This window comes from Sorex araneus, chromosome 10, assembly GCF_027595985.1.
Source record: "Sorex araneus isolate mSorAra2 chromosome 10, mSorAra2.pri, whole genome shotgun sequence".
Lineage (NCBI taxonomy): Eukaryota > Metazoa > Chordata > Mammalia > Eulipotyphla > Soricidae > Sorex > Sorex araneus.
The window spans coordinates 21517407-21536174 of record NC_073311.1 but is presented as its reverse complement, the minus strand read 5'-3'; the positions used below and the strand labels follow the sequence as shown (position 1 = coordinate 21536174).

At 34.8% G+C, this 18768-nt stretch overlaps 1 protein-coding gene across 6 annotated transcripts in view; it reads right to left on the bottom strand.

Annotated features, from left to right (window-relative positions):
- Positions 1-18768, bottom strand: part of SYT1 (synaptotagmin 1) — a 574730-nt gene that overhangs the window by 384953 nt on the left and 171009 nt on the right. For all 6 annotated transcript variants that reach the window (XM_004602693.2, XM_004602694.2, XM_055118229.1 and 3 more), the window contains one exon: positions 7492-7544. The gene's annotated coding sequence lies outside the window, so the exon portion shown is untranslated. The remainder of the gene's footprint in view (positions 1-7491; positions 7545-18768) is intronic.

Genomic DNA, 18768 nt, shown 5'->3' with positions numbered 1-18768 from the left:
ACAATATGGACATTCCTCAAAAAACTAGAAATTGAGCCTCCATATGACGTAGGAATGCCACTTCTAGGAATATACCCTGGGGACGCAAAAACACATAGCTGATTTGCTATCTGTACATCTTTGTTTATTGCAGCTCTATTCACAGTACCTGGAAACAATCCAAGTGTCCCAGAATAGAGAATTGGATAAAGAAACTATGGTACATCTATATAATAGAATACTACACAGCTAGTAGGAAAAATGAAGACATGAAATCCACTTTTAAATGAATGGACATGGAGAGTATCATGCTGAGTGAAACGAGTAAGAAGGAGAGGAACACACCTATGTTGATTGTATTCATTTGTGGGACATAAAAAAAAAACATTATATGCTCATTGCAGCACTGTTTACAATAGCCAAAAGCTGGAAAAAAATGGAGTGCCCAAAAACAGATGACTGGTTAAAGAAACTTTGGTACATCTATACAATGGAATACTATGCAGTTGTTAGAAAAGATGAAATCATGAAATTTGCATATAAGTGGATGAACATGGGAAGTATCATGTTGACTGAAATGAGTCAGAAAGAAAGAAATAGACATAGAAAGATCGCACTTATCTGTGGAACATAAAGTAACAGAATGGGAGACTAATACCCAAGAATAGTAGAGATAAGAACCAGAAGGTCTGCCCACAGCTTGGAAACTGGCCTCACATGCTGAGGGAGCAGCTGAAATAGAGAAGGGAACACCAAGTAGAGGATGTTGGGAGGACCCCTTCAGGTTGAAAGATGCGTGCTGAAAGTATACCACAGACCAAACATGAATGCCACTCAATACCTCTATTGCAAACTACAACACCCAAAAGGAGAGAGAACAAAAGAGAATGCCGTGCCACAGAGGCAGGGTGGGGTGATGGGGATCAGGGTGGGAGTGGTGGGAGGGATATGAGAACATTGGTGGAGGAGAATGGGCACTGGTGGAGGGATGTAAAGAATCACTCTATGAATGAAATGCAAACATGGAAGTTCATAAATTTGTAACTATACCTCATGGTGATTCACTAATAAAAAGTTAAAAAAAATAGTATGAGACTAATACACAAGGACATTAAATAGATGGGCCAGGAGGATGGGTCCACTGTTGGAAGCCTGCCTCAGGTGTTGGTAGGGAAGAAAGTTGGGATAAAGAGGGAACAATAATGATCTGAAGTGGGGGAGGGGGCGGGAGGGAGGGAGAGAGGATGGGGGGAAGAGAGAGAGAGAGAGAGAGAGAGAGAGAGAGAGAGAGAGAGAGAGAGCGAACAAGAGAGAGAGAGTATGTGAAAGAGTGAGTGAGCAAGAGAGAGAGAGAGAGAGAGAGAGAGAGACTGCCCATGCTATAGAGTCAGGCTGGAGGTGGAAAAAGGGAAACTGGGATCACTGGTGATGGGAAATGTACATTGGTGGAGGATGGATGTTGGAACATTGTATGACTGGAACCTGACCATGAACAGCTTGTAAATGTGTATCTCACAGTGACTCAATACCAAATAATTTTTTTAAACTTATAGTAAAAAACATTTCTTACTTTAAAATTTTTGAAGTGAATCATTTTGCCATACAAAACTATAACACTTCCCTTATGTTTAAAATAGTGCATGTAACAATACAGTTAGTATGCTATTTTTTTTTTTTATGGAGAACTGTTCAATGTAACAGTTTTATCTTTTTTTCCAAGAGAAAATGACCCCATTTGTAGTCCCAAAGGGGGTAAAATAATAGGATAGAAAGTCTTTTTTATTACTCTATCCATTTCACACTTCCTCAGACAGCTTACTTACAAGGCCAGGAAAACAGAATGACACAGCTTTAAGGAGAGGGATCATGGAAACTTGCCTACATCTTGTACTAGGTGGTATGTCACATACCAAATTTGATCTTTCATTCAAGATTTCAAACCAGTATCTCTACTTCCTCATTTCCTTCTTTATCTTTCTTACCCCTTGCATATTTATGTATCATACTTTAAAAGTAATTCCCCTTTAATTTTGCAAACAAGATATACTTAGTAGCATCTATAGCCACACAAATATGATGATTAAGCAATTTGTGCTGTTATTGTATTAAATTAATATGCACATCTTGAAATTGTTGAAATCTACTAAAACAGGAATCGATTCTTTCATATTTGTAATTGAGGACTTTGAGAAAAAGAAGCCAAACAAATCAAACTGTTAGAACAGATAAAAATTACTATTTACTATTCATATTGCTGAATCATTTATTTTAAGATTATGTTACCTCATGACTTTACATGTAATTGAAGTAGCCTACTTGTTTTAAAGCTTTACCACTTTATTCTTTCCATAAACATACAGTTAGGTTTCAGAGTTATGAAAGAGGATAGTGTTTTCAGGATAAGACAAAACTAATGTCAATTAGAACTTTTAAATGAAATGTTAAAAAGATTCTGGAAATAATGGACTGATTTCTATCAACTATACTAGCTAACTTTAATTCTAGCAAGACACTAATATATAAAGACAATGCATAAGTAAGTCATTTGATTATCAGGATTACTTAGTGAACCAATTATATAAGTATTTATTAAATTATCTTGTGACCCATAGCTATTAAGTAGTGGTATTAGAATTTGAACTCAGAGACTGCAAAAATTGTGCTATAATATTATAAAAGATTCCTATTTTTGTATCTAGACAGTCTCTTAAATCATGAGCTATACGTTAGTTTTAAGTTTGTTATGAATAACAATAATTGTGGGAAATTTATCTTACCAAAATTTCTAAGAAAAGAAAAAATGGGCAAATTTCCGTTCATTTAGTCATAAAAAGAAAGTGATTATTATTTTGAGGGGGGAGGCACACCTATAAATGCTCAGAGGTTATTCCTGACTCTGCACTTAATAATTATTCCTAGGAGGCTTGGGGACCATGTAGGGGATTGAGCCTGGGTTGCCATGTGCCAGGGAAATATCCTACCCAATGTACTTTCATTCTGCACTCCCCCTCCTGCCCAGACAATAAAGAAGCAAGCATAAAGTGATTCTTAGCAGGGTTAGAACACATATGTTAGGAAGAATGTCATCAATCAAAGTCATACTTTGCTTCATGAAGTGAACTTTCTAGTATTTTTAATACTGAAAATACAATTTACTTTATGATAAACAATATCCACTTCAACATTTGGCACAGTGGATGCAATAGGATTGCAATACTAACCATTTAATAAAGAATAAAATAACAAATATGTAAACTTCTAAAATTTTACCAGAGATTTAAGGAAAAATTCAGATTCCATATCAAAAATAAAATTCTAAAGTGGTAATATATACATTGATAAGGTTTGAAAATATATACTCCTAAAGCATACAGCTGTGCAAACTAATTTTTTAAAGCCCATACTTTCTACATTTGTTTTATTGTAGTTATAAACAAAAAAGAAACACATATTTTCCCTTTATGTGACATAATGTAATAATAACTAACATCTACTTCAATTTTGGTTTTACATTTTATATCTAAGGAGAGCTGTCTTTAATACAAATTTCTACCATGGTTTAATTTTAGACTCTGAAGTATAAATATGCATGATGTGATCAAATGCTTATTGATGAATGGTAAAGTAAAATCTAGTATACATTAAATATTTTCAGACACTGTGGCATTTTTAAAGTGATATATTTTTTACTTCCATTTCTTCCTATCATACCAGCATTCAGATTGGAATATAAAGTATATGCTTTGTTTTCTTCTGTTTTAACATGTTTACTTGAGAGCGATAGTTTGGAAAAATGTGAGTTCAAATGTTAACTCTGCTGGCATACTAATCAGGCTATCTATATTAAGTTTTCCACCCTTATTTTCATTATCTGTAAAACATTATAGCTTAGCAGTCTTGACAAATTAATCAGAATATAGATAATTAAACTAATCAAAATTAAAGACTCAACGCATAATAAAAGTCTATACTTTTTGAGATAGAGACATATAGTTTGATTATACATCATTATATCACTGTATCACTGTCATCCCGTTGCTCATCGATTTGCTTGAGGAGGCACCAGTAGCGTCTCCATTGTGAGACTTGTTGCTGTTTTTGGCATATCGGATACACCACGGGTAGCTTGCCAGGCTCTGCCATGCTGGTGAGATACTCTCGGTAGCTTGCTGGGCTCTCTGAGAGGGACAGAGGAATCTAACCCAGGTCAGCCCATGTGCAAGTCAAACACCCTACCCGCTTTGCTATTGCTTCAGCCCTTGCTTATACATATGGAGATTATTTCTATAAAAATATTTGATTAAATGAAACTTGTAAAGGGCATTTGCGGGAATTATTTATTCTCTAATGAGTCACAATTAGAGTTACAAAATTGCTTTCCTAGTTAAATTCTACACTAGGGCAGTATTTTACTGAAAATTTCTTGCTCTATTTGGTGTTCCAGGAAAGTGAGGTTTTTAATAATCTTGCTCTAAGTGATAATATCAAATCCCAGTAGTATTTAAAGATGTTTAGTAAATGTAAGATAATGTAAGTAATTTCCGGAAAGATGTGAGCAACTGATATCTTTTAAATGACCCTCTTTCTTATTACTATCACAAATATTGAACAAATATTGAAGTGTCTATAGTTTACCAGTGAACTTGAAAATGTCATTAAACTTTTCAGTGCAAGAGAGGAAATTATTATTTTAAAATGCATTTTAAAATAATTATTTGTATCTTTTTTTTTCTTCTGTTTTTGGACTACATGCAGTGGTGCTCAGGGATCACTCCTGGTGAGCTCCATAGACCATATGGTGTGCCAGAAATTGAACGTGGGTCCGATGCCAGCAAGGCAAGTATCTTAGCTGTCCTATCTCTCTGGCATAGATCCTTATGTTTCTTAAGCACAAAACCTTGAGAAATAGAAGTATAATGTGAAATCTTTAGCAGTATTTTAATCAATTGTTAAATTGTTCTTAAGTCACAGTCTTCTAGGCAAAATTATTCAGGGCTTGAATGACATTCCTAAGCTAAAAAATTTTATTTATAAGGTTTAATTTAAACATAACTTATTATAAAACATTATTCATCGACTTATAACACAGGCACACATTCTAAAGAAAAAAATCCACAGTGTTATCTGTTTTCATGTTTTAATTCATATACTGACACACCTAAGTTGCTTAGGATTGATTAAGAATGCAGTTGTTGAATAAAAGACAATAGTCAAATAGAAAATCTGCCCCAACCACTAAATTAAAATGCACCATGAATGCATGCACTTCTCCTGAAAGCATATTATTTTTCTTTATTACTATTCAAAATAAGTAGATCTCATTTTTTGGGAAGAGTTCTTTTCAAAGTATGTCATATTAATCCCATTTTAGGACAGTTATAAGATTTATAATTCAAATCAAATAACTTAGAGGAGCCACCCACACCTCAGTAATAGAACAAATAGCATACCTATAAATCAGAAAAGCAAAACAACTATCAATAGTTTTCACAGGGAAATTATACTAAGATGACTATAAAGTTATGAGGCTTTAGGGTGGAATTTACTGACTCATATTAGGAGTTTAAAATAAACATATTTCTGTAATTTTAATATTTCTATAAACTAAAGATGCCAATTTATTTCTAGTGAGAAATATACATAAATTAAGCATAAAACAATAGACAAAAATAAAATTTTAATAGAAATCAATCTTCTTAAATAAGGACAATTACTAGGTGCTGAGAAATATTTGTTTTGAGAACTGACTTGCCTACAAGTAAGATGGAGGAAAAATAGAAATAAAAAACAAATGTTCATTTCCTACCTTGCAAATTATTCCTACTGGGAGTTATATATTAAAGTGCTGTAAAATATGATTTGTAAATTGTATTTCTTACTTACCAGAACTATGTAACTCTGTTCACAATCCGCTCTACTACATCAGAACAATAGTTAACATATTTCATACCTAGTTTTTAAATAATTTTTGAAAGTTATGAATTTTAAATTTATAAAATACTGATTAAAAAAGTTTGTGGTGGTGATTAGGTCACATCTGATGTTCAGGTCAGTTATGGTCTGTGCTCAGGGATTACTTCTGGAGATGCTGAAAGGACCAAACGTGGTGCCAGAGACTGAATGGGGTTGGTCAAGCATCAGGCAACTGTCCTACCTAGTGTACAATCTCTTCAACTCTGACTAAAAACTTTAAGTATGAATATCTATTACCACAACAAAATGTGAGGAGGGATATTTTGTGTGAAGTGAAGTTGTACATGAATGATACTGAACAGATAAGCAAAAGAAATATCTATTTGTCCCTGTTTCATTTTTATTTCAGAACTAAATTTAGTTAAGGCAAATAACATTTATGTCTTTATAGCGAATTATTCAGGGTTCTTTCAGGGTCAGACCCTGACAGAGCCTCCAATGCGGCACAGTTGGGAAGGAGAAGAAACAAGAGGCTTCTAAAATCTCAGGGTTAGGACGAATGGAGACATTACTAAGACCACTTGAGAAATTCGATGATCAACGGGATGATGATGATGATGATGATGATGATGATGATGATGATGATGATGAATGAATTATATTTAATCAGTTCAAATTTAGAAACTTAAAATTTTATTATGCAAGTATTCTTTTCAAGCATACAGAAAAATTATTTATGGATTTATGTTTTTATATAAAGCTACATCCACTCTATTAAAATTTTTCTGTGCTGTATATATTAAGATGAACACCCCATTATTTTATTAAATCTATTTAACATTTGCTTTAATGTTAAAGATCTGCATTTGCACATGTTGTTTGAAATAACCAGCATCTAATTAGTGAATAAATATATATCATCATAGTGACGTCTTCTCCATTTTCATCAATGTTAGCAGTTAGAGTTTAAAAAAATAATCACTTTAATCTATGATGTCACTGTATTGACAATTCTGCCATAAATAGTGGCATCAGAATTGCACCTAATTTTATTTAATAACATGTTTAAGAAAACTGTCATTACTATAAGATGCTATCAGTCTTAGAGAATACATGTCAGTACAGTTGTAAGAAGACTGGGAAACGATGTACTAAGATAAAGTTCTACATTTTATATCTGAAAATGGTTGCCATTAAGGCAAACCTAATTTAAAGACTATGAGCAAACCCAACATATATGTCCTAGAAAGATATATTCAAAATAAATTTTATTCTGCATATATAAAATGTGAAACACTTTGGTTAAATTTTGCTTGTTACTTTTTTATTTGGAATTTAAAGTATAATGCTATTAGGGAAGGGCTCACATGAGTATTTCCCAACAAATAGATATCTCAACAAGAATTTACTTACCCTCTTACCTATGAGGATTATAGGATAAATAATTGTCAGTTTATTCCATTAAAATAAAATTGAGTTTTTGAGGATTGCACTTCCTAGCAATGTTAATTACTTAGATCTAACTTTTATATTATTATAAAAGAAATTTTCAAGGTAGATTTATAGAAGCGCTCAACAATCATTGTATCAATTACTTACTGTTTGTTATCAATTCTGGGGTATCTTGTTCTTTTCCTTCAGATGCTTTTTATCTAAAAGTTAAACAATATATACGGTGGTTAGTGGACTAAAAGAATTACTTCAGACTGTCACAAATAAAATTGATTTTATTAAGTTTTCTAGGACAGATGAGATAGTAAAATGTATATGGCACTTTCCTGACATCCTGCTAATTTAAGTTCAAATTCTCAGCATATGGTTCTCTCAGCACCAGTAAAGACTATGGTGAAAGCGCTCCTGAACAACAGCAGCAGGTAGCATGTAGTATAAAAGGATTAAATAGGGATAATCAAGTTGGGTTGAAGGGCATAGGGCCAATAATTTTGTTAATAGTTCACATGTTGATTTTGTGAAAATTAAATGCTTCCCATGCTGTAATTTTTATATTTGAAAACTTAAATAATAACAATCATACATTAATACATAATACTACATTATTATATTCATATAGAATAATTAAATTATTAATGATATATTAAAGATAAGTATGATTATAATCACATATATGTTTACTTGCTCAAATTTTATTGAGAGATAATTGAAATATATCACTATGTAATTTTAAGAAATTATAGCATGACGGTTTGCTCTATGCATCTACAGATATTTTTGAGTGATTACCAATACTCACTTTTAAAGAAAAAAGAAGGAAAGAGTAAAAGTAAATAATAGTACTTATGACAATAAATCTGCATTGGTGATGAGAAATCAGCATTTAAGCTCTTTAAAACATAACATCCCAGTACATATTTCACTTTAACTGAAAGTTTGTAACTTCTGACCATCTTCCAACAATTCTTCTTCTATTGTAGTAAACACGTGTGATCTTTTGGGGGCCTGGAAGCACATCCAGTGATTCTCAGGGGGTTACTCCTGGCTCTACACTAAGGAATTACTCCTGGTGGTGGTGATTGCGGGACCATATGACATGCCAGGGATTGAACCTGGGTTGGCCACATGTGATAATAATCACCCTGCCAAATATGGCTCCAGCCTCATGGTTTGATATATCAAATTCCACATACAAGGGGCTGGAGATAGCACAGCGGGTAGGGCATTTGCCTTGCATGCGGCCGATCCGGGTTTGATTCCCAGCATCCCATATGGTCCCCTGAGCACCTCCAGGGGTGATTCCTGAGTGCAGAGCCAGGAATAATCCCTGTGCATCACCGGGTGTGACCCAAAAAGAAAAAAAAAATTCCACATACAAGCAAGATCATTTAGCATTTGTCCTTCTTAGGCATTATATTATCAGTTAGATCCATATTGTCTCAAGTAGTAGGATTTTCTCAATTATTATGACCGAATAAAATTTGTTAGGGGGCTGCTGTAAGTTTCTAACAAATTTATCTATGCATCTATTGATGGGCATGGACTATTTTTATATTTTAGGAACTGTAAGTAATATTACTATGAATGTGGAGGGGTACAAACCTTGTTTGCAGAAATGTCCACAGAAGTCTTTTGCCCATTTTTACTTGGGATATGTTTTATTGCAATAGAGCTGTATAAATTCTATTAAAAATATCATGCCCATAGTTGATATATGGATTGCAAATAATTTTTCCATTGTGTAAGTTGCATTTTCACTTTGTTGCTTTTCTTTTCTTTTTAGAAAATTTTTGATTTTATGTTATTCCACTTTAGATTTATGTATCTGTGTGTGTATGCTTTCAGCATCATATCTAAAAATTACTACCAAGAGTCACAGCAACCACCATGTAAATGACCCAGCTTCACAGCTTCACAACTAAGCGGAGAAGAGACACAAAGTCAAGTTGATGAAACTCACAGATAGACTGGACCCTCAGGATCAAACTCTCAGGCCCATTCATGAGGGTGCGGGGTCAGGAACCACCCCTATTCAAAAGATCATGGAACGTGTGACAGCACATGTGGCCCTGTGACACCTTCAAATTCCACAATACTGACAGTACTCTAAGAGCACAACAGACTAGATGGGAAAGTATCATAGAGGCCAACTAAGCTCCATAAAGGAATAAAAACACAGAAGTCTCAACTGGCAACCTACTGCTCAGTATATCCTTAATGAGTTTAATAAAACCACTGTGAGATACTGAGCGACAGCACAGCAGGTAGGGCATTTGCCTTGTGCGCAGCCTACCCGGGTTCAATTCCTCCATCCTTCTCAGAGAGCCTGGCAAGTTACTGACAGTATCCTGCCCACCTGGCAGAGCCTGGCAAGCTACCCGTGGTGTATCTGATATGCAAAAACAGTAACAACAAGTTTTCACAAGGGACACGTTATTGGTGCCCGCTCAAGCAAATCAATGAGCAACGGGATGACAGTGATACAGTGATTGTGAGATATGAAAATTTTCACAAAATTTCTCTTACTGAAGTCTGTTTTCATAATACTATCATCCATTTTGTTGTAACACGCAATATACAATAAATTATTTTGTGCCTGCTCAGAGGGCACACTGGGAGCTTGGTGGGAAACTTGGGGCATTGGTGAAGGGAAGGTGACACAGGTGATGGGATTAGGGCTGGAATGTTGATTGCCTAAAACAACTCTACTACGAACAACTTTGTAAATCACAATATTTGCAAGTAATGTTTGAAAAACACTATCAAAATTCATGTGAAGTTTTGTTCCTGTGGGTGTGTTTTTTTTTTTTTTTTGCTTTTGGGCCACACCCAGCGATGCTCAGGGGTTACTCCTGGCTCATAGACTCAGAAATTAGTCCTTGCGGTGCTTGAGGAACCATATGGGATGCTGGGAATTGAACCTGGGTTGGCTGCGTGTAAGGCAAATGCCCTACCCGCTGTACTATTGCTCCAGCCCCTTTCTTTTTTCTTTTCTTTTTTTTTTATTAGTTTATTTTTAATTAGAGAGTTGTCGTGAGGGTACAGTTACAGATCCATACATCTTTCTGCTCATGTTTCCCCCATACAAAGTTCGATAACCCATCCCTTCACCAGTGGCCCTTCTCCACCACCAGTAAACTCAACATCCCTCCCCCCACCCCACCCTGCCACTATGGCAGGGTATTCCCTTTTGTTCTCTCTCTCTGATTAGGTATTGTGGTTTGCAATAAAGGTGTTGAGTGGCCATTGTGTTCAGTCTCTAGTCTGTATTCGGCCCGCATCACCCTTCCCCCACATGACCTCCAACCACATTTTACTTGGTGGTCCCTTCCCTGAGTTACCCAGAATGAGAGACCAGCCTCCAAGCCATGGAAACAATCTCCTGGTACTTATTTCTACTATTCTTGACCAGCCCCTTTCTTTTATTCTTTTTTTTTTTTTAAGCCACAGCTCGCTGTGCTTAGGGCCTACTTTTGGACCTGAGCTCAAGGGTCACTCCTGGTGGGCTCCCCGGATTTTATGCTCTCCTGGAGACCAAACTGAAGTAAGTTGTGTGTGTAAAAGCAAGCTCTCTGCATGCTGTACTATTTCTCCAACCCCAATTTCTGTTCATTCTTTTTCCCTAGGTGTTTTGAGTTTACATTTAACTCTTTAATCTACTTTGATTTATCTCTAGTGAGTGATGTAAGATCTATTTATCTATCTGTCTGTGTGTCTATCTAGTATTATTCTTTTAACCTGAGAGTCAGTGATCCCAGCACCATTTATTAAAAGGGCTGTCTTTTCTCCATTGACTACTCTTGACTCTCTTGTCAAAATTTGACCTTGATTGTGTGTGTTTATTTCTAGGTTCTTAGTTTTAATTTTCTTTTATGGGGCCACTCCTAGAAGTGCTCAGGGCTTACACCTGGCTCTGCAATCAGGATCACTCCTGATGGTGCTTGAGAGACCAGAATGGGTGCTAGAGACTGAACCCCGGTCATTTGCCTACAGTGTGAAAGTCCTAACCAGCATACTACTGCTCCAGCCCTTAGGCTCTCCTACTATTCCATTGGTCTGTTGGTCTGATTTAATGCCAGAAGAATACTATTTGCTGACTTTCTGTATATTATAGCTGATATCTGAAGTGTAATGCCTCCTGATTTGGCCATCATTCCTAAGTTTTCTTGACATAAGAAAAACCTAATATATCTTATTTTTACGTTTTGTAATTTAACTAAAGCTATAAACACTTTAATATATGCCAAATACTTGCCTATTTTCAGAGCTAAATAAATGTTCATATATAGTGTAATATTTTATGCACATAGAATATATAGAATGGTATATATTTGTGTACCTATCTGTATAAAGAAACCATTAGGGTCTAGGAGAAAAGTAATGTAAAATCACTGCATAAAAATTACAACTTAATGATAAAAAATTAAATCCAACATGAGCTAATAATAGAAATTTCTGTAACGTATTAAAAAAGTCAACATTTTCTGATAAGGTCTAACAAACTAGCAATTCATATACAAAAAAAAGTACATTTTAATACATGTTCTCAATTTTAGTCTACAAAATGTTAGATAGGATGAAAGCAGTATAAAGGTTCAACATTAGTTTATAATAGACATGATACTGCTTTGAAAAATTCATACAGTATATTTAAGGAAAATTATAAGAATATTCTAATGTCAGCAGTTATAGCTATTGATGCATGTGCATACTCAGTGGAATAGATCTAAAGTGACAGTTATATTTCCAAAGCTGATTTACTGCATCTGTTCCGTGGTTAAGCCTCCAAGGTCTGCTTTCATTTTATTCCCGCTTAAACCTCAACTGTTTTCTAGTAAAATCCATTAGAAAGAGCAATGTAAAGATTCACTTAGATTTTCCTAACTGCTACGTAAAATGTGACATTTAATTTTGGATCAAAGTTCTATTCATAATAATTAGTAGACAGGTGGTTGAAATAATAACTTTTATATCAAAACAAAAACTATAAGATTATATGAAAATACACATTAAACTAACAGTGACAAGAAGCACTTCCCATGAAATATGAGAAAAGATCTTAAAGAAAACAAAGACTTCCTACTAAAAAATGGAATACTTAATTCTATAAATAATAGATATTATTACTTAACAAGGATCAGACTTCCCAGAGGGATTCAGTGAAAGGACTAAACAGTTTTTGTGACTTATGAGCCATCTGTAGGGATTTGCTTTCAATTTGACTTTGCATGCATATCTATCACAACAATGAATGTGTAAGTCTGTTCTACTGCAGAAGATAAAAATTTATTTCATTTCTAATCTATGTGTTGAATAAGAATGCACATATTATTTTTATCATAGTTATTTTTTCTCTTTTGTATACAGATGCACCTTTATTTTTGAGGAAAAGTTGAAACCAACAAAAAATGATTTTTCATCTTCTGTCATTTATTTGATGATTCATTAATGTAATTGGTATCATATCTGAGTCACAGACTATTTTTTGATATTAGGATTTTCCATTTTTATGTACCTGTATAATTCCTTACCAAATAGCACGAACCTCTTTTAGGAGGTTTATATATTTTTAATAAAACATGTGCTTCACAGTAAAGCTGATGACTTTCAAAATTTTTTGTGGGGGAATAACTATCTTTTATGTGTTACAGAATCACAATGGTACATGCTATTAACAGACATTAATTTTAGAGAAGTTTTATATTTGCAGCAAAATTTAAGCCTTTATAGATTGGAGAGATGGTAGAGCAGTGAAGGTGCTTACCTTACACACAACCAAACTGTGTCCAATCAATGGCACTATATATATATTAAGCATAACTATGTGGAATTTAGGTATTATAATTATTGTAATACCTTGAATTTTCTAATTTGGGGGTGTAGGGCTGTTTGTATTTATTTTAATGCTGAAGATTTTAAAATGCAGCTTTATAAAGAGAAATGTCAAGAATGAAAAGCAAATAACATTGTCATACAAATATTACTTTAAACATTCCATATACCTCATTTTGTAAAAATAGACGTCTTACTAATATGCTATGAAGCTAAATATTTAGAATTGGATCTAACATTTTCATTGCTCATTTGCAACATGATCATTTGTAAACACATTTCCCTTTAGTTCAAAGTGGATTGGGATGAAAATGCATTTTGTGGGGCTAGAGCAATAGCACAGCAGGTAGGGCATTTGCCTTGCACGCGGCCGACCTGGGTTCGATTCCCAGCATCCCATATTGTCCCCTGAGCACTGCCAGGAGTAACTCCTGAGTGCAAAGCCAGGAGGTAACCCTTGTGCATTGCCAGGTGTTACCCAAAAAGCAAAAAAAAAATGCATTTTGTATCCTAAATTTTAAACTTCAAAACTTCAAAATATTGATGAACTCAGTCTTTTCCCCCTGAACCCCCTCCAATCTAAATCACAAAACTTGTGGTTAGAGCATAGTTACAAAGTTAATATACTATTTGTTCAGCACAACTATCACTAATCCTAAGGGATTTTGTTAGACATCTTTCAGCTTAAATCCTCCTCTTTGCAACAGCAGTCAGCAAGCTAACTAAAAATACAGACACTACCCAGATCATTACTGATTGAATATAAGCCTTTAAATATGAAATTATGGCATTACATGACAAGCAACACATTACAGGACTCTGGATTTGATCCTAAACCAATACAGAAACAAAATAAATGAAGATAAAAGAAAACAAACAAAAACAGGCAATGAACTATGAAGAAGAGCTTGTGACTGTGATTGTGATGGTGGACAGAATACCAATATTAACTACGAATTAGATAAAAGCATCATTCCAATGATAAATTGCATGTGTTTGATAATTGTTCTGTGTAATGATCTTACCTTGTCTTTTTTGGGAAAAACACTGAATGTATGATAATATATTTTTAAAATTCTAGCAACATCATGATTTACAATTCATGAAATCTTAGGGGTTTAGCTTCACACCTCTATAAATATTTCACTGTCCAAACTCCTACCACCAGCATTCAAGTGCCATCCCACCACCAAAAAGATTAAAATAATTTCTAATTATTTCTTCCTCCTAACTCGCTTTTCCTTCAATAACAACTCTAATTTCCTGGCATCTAGAAATTAGTTTTGTTGCTTTATGCTAGATTGTTTGCTTAAGCAATCCATATCTATCATATTTGAAAAACCATCTGTTAATTATTTTTACAAGGACACATTTTTATACTTCTTTTAAAAATTGGCAAAATAATATTCCATTGAGTATATATATATATATATATATACTCAATGGAATATATATATATACATATATATATATATATAGCACAGCTTCTTTTTCTTTTTTGGGGAGGGTCACACCTGGTGATGCACAGGGGTTACTCCTGGCTCTGCACTCAGAAATTACTCCTGGGAATCCTCAGGGGACAATATGGGATGCTGGGAATTGAACCAGGGTCGGCTGAGTGCAAGGCAAATGCCCTACCTGCTTAGTATAGCTTCTTTAGCCAGTCATTTGATGATGAATATTCAGGCAGTTTCTGTGATTTGGCTATTGTGTATAATGTTTTCCTGTATTATAAAGTATTTGAAATAAGGTATACCATGTTTCCTAACTTATTCTTGGATGGTTCAAAAATATATGAACAGTATGGGTACAAATACATATAAATGTATAACAAATATGTAATGTATATCATAAATATATGTATATATTCTAATATACATTGAGGAAGGCAGAAAATGACCTAGGACACAATGTAAACAATTGTTGAATCTAAGTAAAGGTCACATGAGTACTTGTTCAATCTGCATAAATTTTTATAAGACCTTGAAATAGGAAAGGAAACATTAGCAAAATAAATATTATAAAACTGACTTTTAAAAATGTAAACAGAAGATTGTCCATTTAAATCTGGTAGAACTTATACCTTGCATAATGAGGCCTAGATTCAATTCCAATTACCATACATATATAAAAGTTAAATAAAATGCCATTTTTTAACAAATGCTAAATGAAAATACAGCTGTTATAATTTGGTTAATCAAATAATTGCTTCATTTTCTATAATTATAAAAGGTAATGACATTCTGATATTCTAGATTACTGGGCAACAAAGGAAATAGTTTATCAAGTAATAATTCAAACAAACACATGTTTTATGGTAAAGTAATCAGTATTAACATTGGTATTGCCCATAGGGATAGCATATAAAGCCACAACATAAGAGTATGGATTTTCACTGAAAGAAAAATTGATCCAAGGATCATCACTGATACAAAGGAAAAGCAGTATTTCTGTTTTTCTTCTGTTGTGTCTAAACACGGAAATCGTTTAGGAGACTAACCTTTTTCTGTAAGTTTTTCTTTATTATAGAAAATAATATTTGTCTTAATTCTAAATAATCAAAAATTTCCACCAAAGATTTTTAAATAGGGGGGAGGAATAACATTTTATTTTTTTCTTGTGGTTGTGACACTTCAATTATAAGTAAAACTATGCTGCAACGTTTGTTGGCAATTAAAGATATAATAATCACATACCAAAGTCAACCAGTTCTAACATTTTTATTATACTCAAAATAATTGTTTTAGAATGACAGACCAATAGTTAGGCAAAATGGTACTAAGTCTGGAGAGACAATTTGTACCTTAAAAAGAAGGAAATGAATTAAGTAAAAAGGTTGTGAAAGGGAATTAAAATGATATGAATGTAGGAACACTATAGTGGATGAAGAAATAAAACTATTAGAAAAAATGCTGTAGTACAAAGTCACAAAGAGAAGACCTCATGGAGAAGCCTGCAAAAGCATGAGTGATAGAGGGGAATTATGCCTATGGCATGTTGGTTTTCATTCCCTAGCATAGTGCTAGATACATACATAAATATTTGTTGAACGAACAATATAATACAATGACAAAAGTAAAATTTAGTGTTATATAAGCCATGTCTGCTGCTATCAAGTGTGTGACCTTAGGCAAATCACTTAATCTATTTCCACCTCACCTCTCTCGGTTATGACTGGGTGTGAACGAAGTGATTCTTCAAAGTGCCTTCTATCTCTAGATAGTTCTGTATATGGTTCAGTTTATTAAAACAGGCAATGGCGAACAGTTTTGTTGAGAATTGTCTGATATGAGTTTTAAATGAAGAAAAATGGGAAGAGGTAGAAACGATGATAGAAGAGCAATGCATTGATTCAAGCACTAGGAAGCAAATCCTACAGAAAGAGCCTTTAGCATACAAGGGAGAATGCAGAAGTGATTTATGGTTTCAGCTTGTATGAAGTAATATGTACATATACTATTGATACAAGCATTGGGACATTGAAATCCTTCCTCCTTCCGCCACCTCCTTCTCTTTCTCCTCTTCCTCCTTGTCCCTACATATTTCCTACTTACCAGGTACAGATTCAAAGTAAATAGAAGTGGAGGAACAAAGTCACAAAATGGTAGTTTATGCAACATCATTTTCAAAAGTTTATTGAGACTGTAGTGCCCATCTTTGAAGTAATAAAGCTGAAGAAACTCTTAGAATACGTAATGGAATTTAATTCCATGATGAGCTGCTTAAATTGAAACCCACAAGACACAACTGCTGACACATTCATTAAACCATTGATAATCAGAGCTGTCTTCTTCATGTACTTACTTTTGTACCAGCTTGCTCAGTGATTACATTCTATTAAATATAACTTAGGTCTGAGTATAGGTTATGCCATTATTTTACCAGTTATGTAGATGTTCATTTTGAATGACACAAAATAAGCAAATGTTTCTTTCCCAAAAATAATATGTCACTTAAACTGAGTTTGATGTTGTGCCAAGCTTATCAGTTGATGGACGTGGGTAGAAAACATCTTAAGTTTAGAATGAACCAAAAAGATAAACAGGTAGTTGTAGGATAACATAGCCTCAGGTAGTTTAGGTTTATTGGGTTACTCCCGTTACAGTGCTCCTATTCCTCTTTGTTTATTTGTAGCTTCTTTCTTAGTGTTCTGTTGACTTGTAAATAATGTTTTTCTCTTCTCCCTGAGTCCTTTGCATAGTTTATTTAGAGCAAGTCCTTTTTGTATGGACACAGGAAGACTTAACAAATGTTATGCTTTTGTAACCTGGGAGTCATTTGACTCTACATGGTATTTTCCTCCTGGGCATCTGTTCTCTTGACCTAAGCCTCAGCTGCCCTTACTTCCTAGCACCCTCAAAGCAGGGTCCCTACGTGGGACGAGAAGGACCCAGGGCAAGCAGTGAGTTGTGTGCTACCCTGGTATCGAGATGGGCCTGGCCAAAGTGCCTCATTCTTTTTTTTTTTTTTTAATTTTTTATTGAGTCACCATGTGGAAAGTTACAAAGTTTTCAGGTTTAAATCTCAGTTATACAATGCTCGAATACCCAAATACCCATCCCTTCACCAGTGCTCATATTCCACCACCAAGAATCCCAGTATAGCTCCACCCCACCACCCCACACCCCTAACCCCCCTATGCGCCTAGCCCCCCACCCTTAGCCCCGCCCCCCGACTGTGTAACTAATAAATTTCACTTTACTTTCACTTTGATTGCATACAATATTTCAACAAAACTCACTATTATTGTTTGGAGAGTCTCTCCCCTAAAGTCAGACCTGCTGAAAAGGAATCATTAGATAATTTGTTTTCCATTGCTGAGGATGAAGAGGTATGAGGTCGAGTGACCACACTTAGCGGCCTCTCAGTTTTGGGTTTCTGTAGTTTAGTATTTTAGTAACTAAGTCCAGAGACTTAGTTACTAAAATACTTGAGAGAGATATCTGCCAGAAGTTGCATCGTTGCCAACTTGTACTTCTCAGTTCCTCATTCTTAACTATCAATTAAGAGCTTGATCATGGACAAATGTTGTCATGATCCAAACAGTGATAACTAGATTCGGACCCTGCTAGGGTGAGGAATGATTAATCTGGCCTGAGTGCTGTGGTCTGAGCTTGTGGCAAGATGTTGCCAGGAGAGCTGCCTTGCAAGCCTCAATGTATCTCTTGCTATGTCCATACAAAAATAACTAGTATTAAGATGTTACTAAGTGTCTGGACTAAGGAAAAGAAAAAACCTTAAGAGTCAGGAAGGGCTTTGGAATGCCCCTAGGTTGTGTTCCCTTTAAACCTGACAGCCCTCAGGAAGGGCTTTATTATGTTGATTTTGCTACCTGGCCATGTAACCTAGGGGCAAGGGCCAGAGAGAAAAGAGGAAGAAGAGACTAGAGAAGGCAGCAGCAGTAGATCCAGAGAGAGGATGGAGCCAGGAGTGCGGGAGATGAGAAAGATGGAAGACTGAATAAACGGTAAGTAATCAGCAACCAGCTTGGTCCTCGTTCTTCCCTTGCCGGTCCTTGGCCAATGGCCATCCTGATCCAGTCCACACACTGCGGTTCCAGAGCACCGAATGTGGGTGGTGAGACAGAGCCGC